This window comes from Phaseolus vulgaris, chromosome 5, assembly GCF_000499845.2.
Source record: "Phaseolus vulgaris cultivar G19833 chromosome 5, P. vulgaris v2.0, whole genome shotgun sequence".
Lineage (NCBI taxonomy): Eukaryota > Viridiplantae > Streptophyta > Magnoliopsida > Fabales > Fabaceae > Phaseolus > Phaseolus vulgaris.
Window position 1 is genome coordinate 30,390,041 of NC_023755.2, and position 9,308 is coordinate 30,399,348.

The 9,308-nt window shown below is 38.1% G+C and overlaps 1 pseudogene; it reads right to left on the reverse strand.

Moving 5' to 3' along the window:
* Positions 1-1,279: 1,279 nt before the first annotated feature.
* On the reverse strand, positions 1,280-2,613 carry LOC137834291 (shikimate O-hydroxycinnamoyltransferase-like; annotated as a pseudogene).
* Positions 2,614-9,308: the final 6,695 nt, after the last annotated feature.

The following is a 9,308-nucleotide window of genomic DNA, read 5'->3' on the forward strand; positions in this document are numbered from 1 at the left end:
CACGCGTCCAAAAGCATAACGGCCTGGAGAGAGAAGAAACCTAGCTATAAAGGTAACCTTAACAGAATCTGCAGAGGTACGCTTTCATAATTACACAGAGCACTAAACCCTAGTTGTTCTTGACGGCGCACCCAGCTGTGGGTACAAGGCAATTAGGGCAACACAGTTTTAGTCCTTCAGTACAGTTTTCGACCACCCTCAGAGCATTCGTTCAAGTGCTCCGATACGGGGGTGCGTCACCTTTGATGTTTCTCGCTGGCTGACTTGAGCGTCGGAGTGCAAACGGCCGCGAGGGCGCCCCTTTGTTCTTCTTTTTCAGGTACTCATAGACAAGGCAGAACGAAGGTGCTCTAGCTCGTGAGGACAAGCCACTCGTAGAGACGACCCAGGTCAACCGGCCGGAACACTTACTATGACAGTTTTGATGAGAACCCATCATGGTAAGTCATATTTTTTATAATTGTTCTAGAAATACCAGACATAGAAAGTTCCGTTTGAACATACTATAACAGATATTTTGCACATTTTGTGACAGTTTATATACAACAATCATAGTAAGTCAACCTACTATGACAGTTTTTCAACTAACATAGAAAGTGTAGAGTTCTTATATCACCTCAGAACCATCACAAAAATCTTGTGTAACCATCATAAAAAAGTCTTGTTTGCACTAGTGGGTTGATTAATTGTTCTTATAATTAATAGATATGACTATTGATAGTGAGTATGTGTTAGTAGCTTTAACTTTATTTATACATCCAAAAATAATAAGTATATTTAATTAATTCATATGTCTTATCAAATAAGGTTATTACTAACATTATTATGTTTTTATGTATTAATATATTACCCAAATGAGAACATTAGTATGTATAGAATGTTGAGTATATGTTAGTAGCTTTAACTTTATTTATACATCCAAAAATAATAAGTATATTTAATTAATGCATATGTCTTATCAAATAAGGTTATTATTAACATTATTATGTTTTTATGTATTAATATATTACCCAAATGAGAATATTAGTATGTATAGAATGTTTGTTTATTTTTTTTTTTTGAGTTTCTATTATATGTTTAATTTATGTATGTATAGAATGTTTGTTTATTTTTTTTGTTTGAGTTTGTATTATATGTTTAATTTGTGACTCAAAAGTATCAATGTTAAGCATTTGTCAATTGCAGGTATTTGTTCATGTATCTTTGTATTTGCATGATATGTTTGTTTCAATGGTTATTGAGTTGAATTTCTTGTTGGAGTAAAGAAGTTCAATTTCACTTATATGTGTTGTATCTTGATTTGACTTTTCAACTTGAAAAACCTACCGATCAATAGTAACAATGAAGAGAAAGTCCATTCTAAGATTGCTAGCCCCTCGTGTATAATCCAGCCTGGTCTCATGAAGATCGGTCTTTCCCAACCAAAGTCAGCATCATAGATTGGAAACTTAGCCCAGCTATTGATACCCACATTTGGACACCCAAAAGTATGTGCTCCACGAACAAGAGCATTTAGATCAGGCTGTAGCTACATATAGTCAAGAGCTGAACTCAAATATTCGTTGTCCATTCTCGCTATTGCGTTGTGGATTTGATTTGCAGCATACCATGTAGGTTTTGACACGAGATCTCCTGCCAATGCTTTGGGAAAGGTGGAGAAGATAGCATTGCCAAGGTAACCAGGAGGGAGGGGAGGTTGCAGCCTTGACCTTCCATTAATTGGAATATATAGTCTGGTTTCTTGGTCTTCAGGAAGGCCTCTTGCTTTGCACGCACTTCTCCATATATGAGCTGCCAACATCTCATAAGTGCTATAGTTTATTGTGTTGCCATCTTCTTTCGACTTGCCCTTCAGGATGTTGAGTTGGTCACGACTCAATTTAAAACTAGAGGCAACCACAGTTGTGGTGGTGGTGGTGAGAGCTGGTATTCGTGGTGAGGAAAAGCTGGTTGAGGTGGGTCTCTGGCACAAAGTAGGTTCCTGTCAATAAATGGGGGAACAGAAATGGGGATGCCACGAGCCACATTGGACCATGAATTGATGAAGTGAAGAGCTGATTCTCCATCTGCTACATGGTGCTGTATACCAACGCCTATTGAGACCCCACCACATTTGAAATATGTTACCTGAATGCATGCAGTGCAGTGCAGCAAATAGTTAGTTTCATTTTATCCTTACAAAGAGAAAGAAAAGGAACGCACCTGTAACACCACTAACGGATATGTTTCAATCCCGGCAGAATAATCCACCGCGGGAATAAAGTTACGATGGTGAAGGTTGTGAGTGAAGTGGTCCATGGCAACGGTGGCATGAGCCTCAACGAAAAGTACACCCTGACCGTCACAATAAATCTCCACACGGTGGTCGTCACCTTGTCGGAGGCGGGCGGCCATTGGGTAGAAAAGGACGAGGGTCTTACTTAGGGCTTCCTTCAGAATGTTGGGGTGGAAGAAATTGGAAGCCCCGTTTGGGTTGTAGAAATAGACAGTGGGAGTGTGGTAATTCCCCACCAACAAATCCAGGTCTGAGTTCCACAACACCTTCCGCGGGGTAGCCTCTGCGGATTGCACCATTATCGACTCCTTCACAATAATTATTGGATTTTGGTCTTCATATGTTGGATTCTGGTTTTCCTTATAACTCACACCACTGTGCTTCAACCTTCTTTGGTGTGGTTAGCCTTCTGTGACACTGAGTAGCATGATGTGATGGAAGAAAGCGGTGGAAAAGTAAGAAAAGTAAATGAAGAAGAAAGAGAATTGTTTTTGTTATATTATTATATTTGAAGAAAGGAACACAATATATAGGACTCTGTTAAACAGAAACAGAGTAACAGAAATAACAAACAAATAACAACTTAATATCCTCCTCAAGCTTAGCGGTAGATGTTTATCAACCCAAGTTTGGAAATTGTAGAAATAAAATCACCACGTTTAAGTGGTTTTGTGAGAACATTAGCAGCTTGATGAATGGAGGAGATTGCCAACAGCCGAAAAAGTTTGGATTGTAGTTTTTCACGTACACCATGACAATCTATTTCTATATGCTTTGTTTCATGGAAGCTTGGATTGTGAGCTATATACCTTGCTGATTGGTTATCACAGTAGACAACAACTGGGGTCTGAATTTTTATTTTGAATTCATCGATGAGATATTTCAGCCATTGAATCTCACAAGTTAGAGTAGCGAGTGCATGATATTCAACTTCAGATGATGACCGTGACACAGTAGATTGCTTCTTGGATTTCCAGCTGATCAAGGAGGAGCCCAGGAAAACACAAAAACCAGTTGTTGATTGTCTAGTTTGTGGACAGCTTGCCCAATCAGAATCTCAAAAACCTTTGAGCTGGAGATGAGAGTTTGCAGGGAAGAAAAGCCCTTGTCCAGGAGTTCCCTTAATGCAACGTAGAAGTCAATGTGTAGCTTTGTGATGTTCTGAAGTAGGTGCCCGCAGGAATTGACTTAAAAACTGGACGCAATAGCTTATGTCGGGTCTGGTGTTTGTAAGATATATTAGCCTCCCAATGAGTCTTTGATAAGCAGTAACATCCTTCACGGGAATTCCTTCTTGGAACATGTTTTTTGTATCCTTCATCATAGGCGTGGCACAAGGCTTGGCAGCAAGGAGACCAGCGTCATTGATGATGTCTAGAGCATATTTTCTTTGCGAAACATGAATGCCCTTATTAGATCTGGCTATCTCGAGACCTAGGAAGAACTTCAAATCGCCCAAGTCTTTTACTTTAAAAACTTTGTCTAGGTGCTATGTCACTTGTTCAATGTCAACTATAGATTTTCCTGCAAGAATAATGTCATCCACATATACTAGCAATACAGTAAAATTGTTTTCAGAATTTTTTATGAATAAAGAATGATCATATACAGATTGAGTGAAACCAATTTTGTGAAGAGAAGAAGTTAGTTTAGCAAACCATTGTCGGCTTGCCTGTTTCAAACCGTATAAAGATTTAACTAACTTGCAAACCTGTCCAGTTTTGACCTTGATGCCAGGTGGAGGTAACATGTAAACTTCCTCATTTAGTTCCCCCTGTAGAAATGCATTGTTTACATCTAACTGTTTTAGGTGCCAGTTCTGTGTGGCAGCAATGACAAGGAGCATTCTTACAGTGGTGAGTTTGACCACAGGTGAAAAAGTGTCAAGATAATCTATTCCTTCCAGTTGAGTATATCCTTTCGCAAAAAGCCTAGCCTTGTGCCTTTCTATGTCACCTTTGGCATTGTATTTAATTTTGTATACCCATTTACACCCAATGGGTTGCTTACCTTGGGGAAGATTGGTCAAATCCATGTATCATTTTCTTCCAAGGCTTGAATTTCCCTTTTCATGGCTTCACACCATTTAGGTTTTCTTATGGCTTCATTGTAATTTTGTGGTTCTTCATTAGATGATATAGCTAAAACATAGTTAAGATGCTTAGTAGTGAGATTGCCATAATCAAGATATGTAGATAGAGAATGGGTGACATTACCAGAAGGAGTTGGACGTTTACTGTCAATGTGACTAGAAAGTTGACAATGATAATCTTTTAGATAGCTGGGTGACTTCCTGTGTCTAGCAGACCTTCGCAAGTCGTTCCCTTCATGTGACTCTTCAATAATATTCCCTTCGGGTTGATCAATATAACCACTTTCATTTGTATCAACTGGTTCAAAATTGAAATCAAAGACATTTATTTGCTGATTACCCTTTTCTTTGTTACAGTCATTATTTTCAGAATAGGGAAAAACAGATTCATAGAAATTTTTCTGATTACCTTTTTCTGTGTTACATTCATTATTTTCATAATAGGGGAAAACAAATTCATAGAAATTTATATTTCTTGAAACAAAAATTTCTTTATTATGAATATCAAACACAACATAACCTTTCATACCAATTTTATATCCAAGAAAAATACACTTCCTTGCTCTCGGATCTAACTTAGATCTATTTCTTTGCAAACTTGAAGCAAAACATAAAGAACCAAAGACCTTTAAATTTTTGAATATTAGGTTGTTCTTTATATAAGAGATCATAAGGAGTATGATTTTCTAAAACTGCAGTAGGTATTCTGTTTATTAGATGCGTGGCATAAATCTCAGCATAAGACCAAAAAGCAACAGGCAAATTGGACTGAAATAAAAGACTACGCGTAACATTCAAAATGTGTTGATGCTTCCTCTCAACAACAAAATTTTGTTGTGGAGTTTCAACACAACTGGTTTGATGAAGGATGCCTAAACTTTCATACAATGTGGCACATACAAACTCACTTTCATTATCAGAACGTATGACTTTTATAGCAGTATTAAACTGGTGATGTATAAGAGTAATGAATCTACTTAAGGTATTCCTAGTTTCAGATTTTGTTATCATAGGATAAACCCAAGTGAACCTACTATGATCATCCACTATGGTAAGAAAAAACTTGTGACCATGTATAGAAGCAATCCCAAAAGGCCCCCATATATCCACATGAATCATATCAAAAATATGTTTAGTAGGAGTGCTATTATGAGTGAAAGAAAGTTTGTTTTGCTTAGCATAATGACAAACATCACGCGGTTTATTCTCATAGAAACTAATATAAGGGAAAATGTTACTCATATGCTGTAAGATTTTATCAGGCGGATGTCCCAGCCTGAGGTGCCAAATATTCTTTGTAGTGTTTCGGTCTGGATCTTTCAACTCTCTTGCAGTGTTGACAATGACTTCATGCTTTGGTGTATCTATAAGATACAATCTCTATTCAGCCTAGCACATCCAATCATCTTCAATGACTCCGCATTTTGAATATGACAAAACTTAGAAGTAATAGTGAGTTTACAGTTATGATTTTTAACCAGTTTTTGCACAGAAACAAGATTAAAGGCAAATTATGGTATATATAATACGTTATATAAGAAAAAATTTCAAATAACGCCACTGTTCCATTATAGTAAGCTATGACATGTGAACCATTTGGTAAACTGATATGAATAGGCTCTATTCTGCGAAAAGTAACAAAATTATTTATAAAAAAATTCACATGATCTGTAGCACCCGTATCTAAGACCCAAGAGTTTTTGTTTTTCTTACCTTTCACAGTGTTCTCATTTGAAGTGTCGTTCACAAAATTGTTCACCTTATGCGCAAAGTCATTCTTCGTTTCTTGGATAAGTTTCATAATTTGATATACCTGTCCATGTGTAAATTGATTCCCGTTATGTGAGTCAGACTTGTCTTCTTGTTCTTCTTCACTTTTGATATTCCTATCCATCACAACACTGTTTGTAACTCTCTCATTTTTTTCACCTTTCTGTTTATACCAAGGAGGAAACCCATACTTGAAGTAGCATTCCTCTACTGTATGGTTCAATCTATGACAATGTGTGCATTGTTTACCATTGTTTTGATACTTGTTTTGTCCTCTTCCTTGAGATCTACCATTTCCGCTGCGAAACGTCTTCCAATTTCCTTGATTATCTGAAGAATTAAACAAGGCTTTGCTATTCATCATCACATTACCTTTATTCATCATCTCATTGCCTGCCAGTTGTCGTTCTTGTTGGATGATGAGAGAAAAAATACGATTTATACTAGGTAATGGCTCCATTAGCAAGATTTGTGTCTTAACAGTAACATAAGTGTCATTCAGACCTTTTAACAAACACAAGGCGTACTCAGATTCTTTATACCTCTGGATGTGCTTAGAACGCACAAGTGCATTTGATCTTGCACTCACAATCAGGAGTTGGTCGTAGTGCTTCAAGCTCTTCCCATAAGATCTTTAAATCAGTGTAGAATTCAGTTAATGTCCGTTCACCTTGCCTCATGGAATGTATCTCTTGAAGATCTGAAATTTTGAAAAGATCTCCCTTTGAGAAGGGTTCACGTAAATCTTCCCAGAGCTCCCTCGCATCTTCTATGTAAACCACACTTTGTGTAATTTGTCCACTGAGAGTTCGTGTTACCCATGATATAACCATCATATTACACCTTTCCCATGTTTCTTGGAGAGATGTACCTGGTTTTGGAGTGGGCAAAGTGTCATCAATGAACTTGTGTTTGTTCTTGGACAGAAGTGCATGACGCATAACTCTACTCCATGGATGATAATTGCTCCCATCAAGCTGAAGATTGATTAAAACCGTTCCTGGATTTTCTCCAGAATGTAGATAATAAGGGTTGCTTGGGTTCTATGGATCTTGGTCACTACTGAAATTCGGAGTGGAATTTTTGCCACTGCCAGGGTTAGTTTCCATCACAAATCACACAAAAAAGAAATAAAGAAAACCCAGAAATAAGAACAAAAGAAAGAACGAGAGCATCTTGGGTGTGCTTAGCCTTCTGTGACAGAGAGTAGCATGATGTGATGGAAGAAAACGGTGAAAGCGGTGCAAGCGGTGAAAAAGTAAGAAAGGTAAATGAAGAAGAAAGAGAATTGTTTTTTTATATTATTATATCTGAAGAAAGGAATACAATATATAGGATTCTGTTAAACAGAAACAGAGTAACAAAAATAACAAACAAATAACAACTTAATAATAATCGTCATCAATCTCTGCTTACAACAACTTACAACAACAAGTACATGCCACTATTATCTTTGTCCATGTATCTTATATATTTATAGTTGTGTTTCACTGTACAACTTCTAATTAATTATATAAAAAAAATATTTTTATTATTTCATATAAAATTAAAATTTTAGATAAAAAAACAAGGTTGTAAACAAGGTTGTAATTCAACTAACTTTCAACTAACAAGGTGTCATCAGTTCATTCATGCTGTCACCATCATCTATTCAACTAACATTCTACTTGCTCACCGTGAGAATCCCTCCTACTCGGGTTGGTTGTACTGGAAGGAAGAGTCTCTGGAGGAGGAATCTGAGTTATTTGAGCTTCTATATCTAGGAGCAGTGTGGTTTCCGAGGTAGTAATTAAGAATCTTGGCCTGCTAGCCAAAGGAGGGGCTGTAAGGAGATGCTATGCTTAACAGCGAGCAGACGATGTAATAGGAGCTTAATCAAAAGTAAGCTGGTCCAGAAGTATAGTCTGGATGTAATTTGAAGAAGTGTAGGACATCTTCATGTCTGTTATAGTAATCTCTAGGTAGAGGTTCTCTAGCTGTGGAATTATGGTTCTGATACACAGCCAACCTCTCTGAGATCATGTTCGGTTGATGGCCTGGCTGTTGACAACGCTGTATGGTTTTAAATCGCGCTGCTTTTCACGATCAAATGGCTGTCTAGAGAGTCTTCTGCTGGGAACAGGGTGTTTATTCCGTTCTGCTTGGTGTTTTATGATCTGATGGAAAATTAGCATGATGGGACAATCTTTGAGGCAGAACTGGTGTGGACTTTAGTTGGAGTTATGGAAGGTTGTTGGAGTGACGGGAATATTGAGTGTAGGAGACGCTAGTGAAGATCTAGGCTGCTAAAAAAGGAGAGTTGGGCAGATGTCCTCCGCCTGTAGTGGAATGCTGCCTTGGATGGTATATCTGTGATAGATGCCAAAGCTGGGTTGGGAGTGGGATGCTGGATGCTACTACCAGAGTGTAGGATTCATTTTGTAAAGCCAGCTCTTTTCCAACTCTCACCAAGAAAAATCAGGATGCAATAAAGGGCCTTTCTCTGGAATCAAAGCTTGTTGGTGATGCCTTGGCACATTCTCCGTATGCAGGGGCTGTAAAGATACTGGTGCAAGCATAGAGATGTCAAATACCAGCTGCCAGACATGTTTCTAACTAACGTGGTTTTATTAGTTTTGCAGGTATAGCATGTTACATTGAAGTGTTGGTGCCTTCAGTTTTCTAAACAGGAGACTCTGTTGGTAGAAGTGGTAGCCTATCTGCGAGCACGTTTCAAGAGTTATGTAGGAGCAAAAGAGCGATCATATCTTGGAGTAAGAAGGATGGAGCAAGAGGTAGAGCTGAAGTTCAAGAAGTTAGACACGGGAAGAGATTTAAACCTCATTAGCGCACACGTTGATTCTCTAAGCTAATGTGAATCCCTTCCTACGCTGCTTCTTCAGTTGTTCTCTTTTTCAAGTCCATGCTTAACCAGGACTCATCAGCCTTGGTTGTGGTTGGATGCAGTGAGGGTGCAGGCTTGCTCCTTACTCTGTTGTTTGTCACCAAAGGAATTGGCTATGATGTTATGTGGTTTTCCCTCCTTCTAGCTTGAGTCACTGGAACTGCGAGTTCAGGTTGCTAACATGTCGTTTAGCTTTACGCTTATGCTGGGCTCTCTGCTGCTGATTATAGTAGTTATTAGGTTGTTTTTATGCTTTCTTCAGCTATCTATGTGCTCTTTGGTGGTCT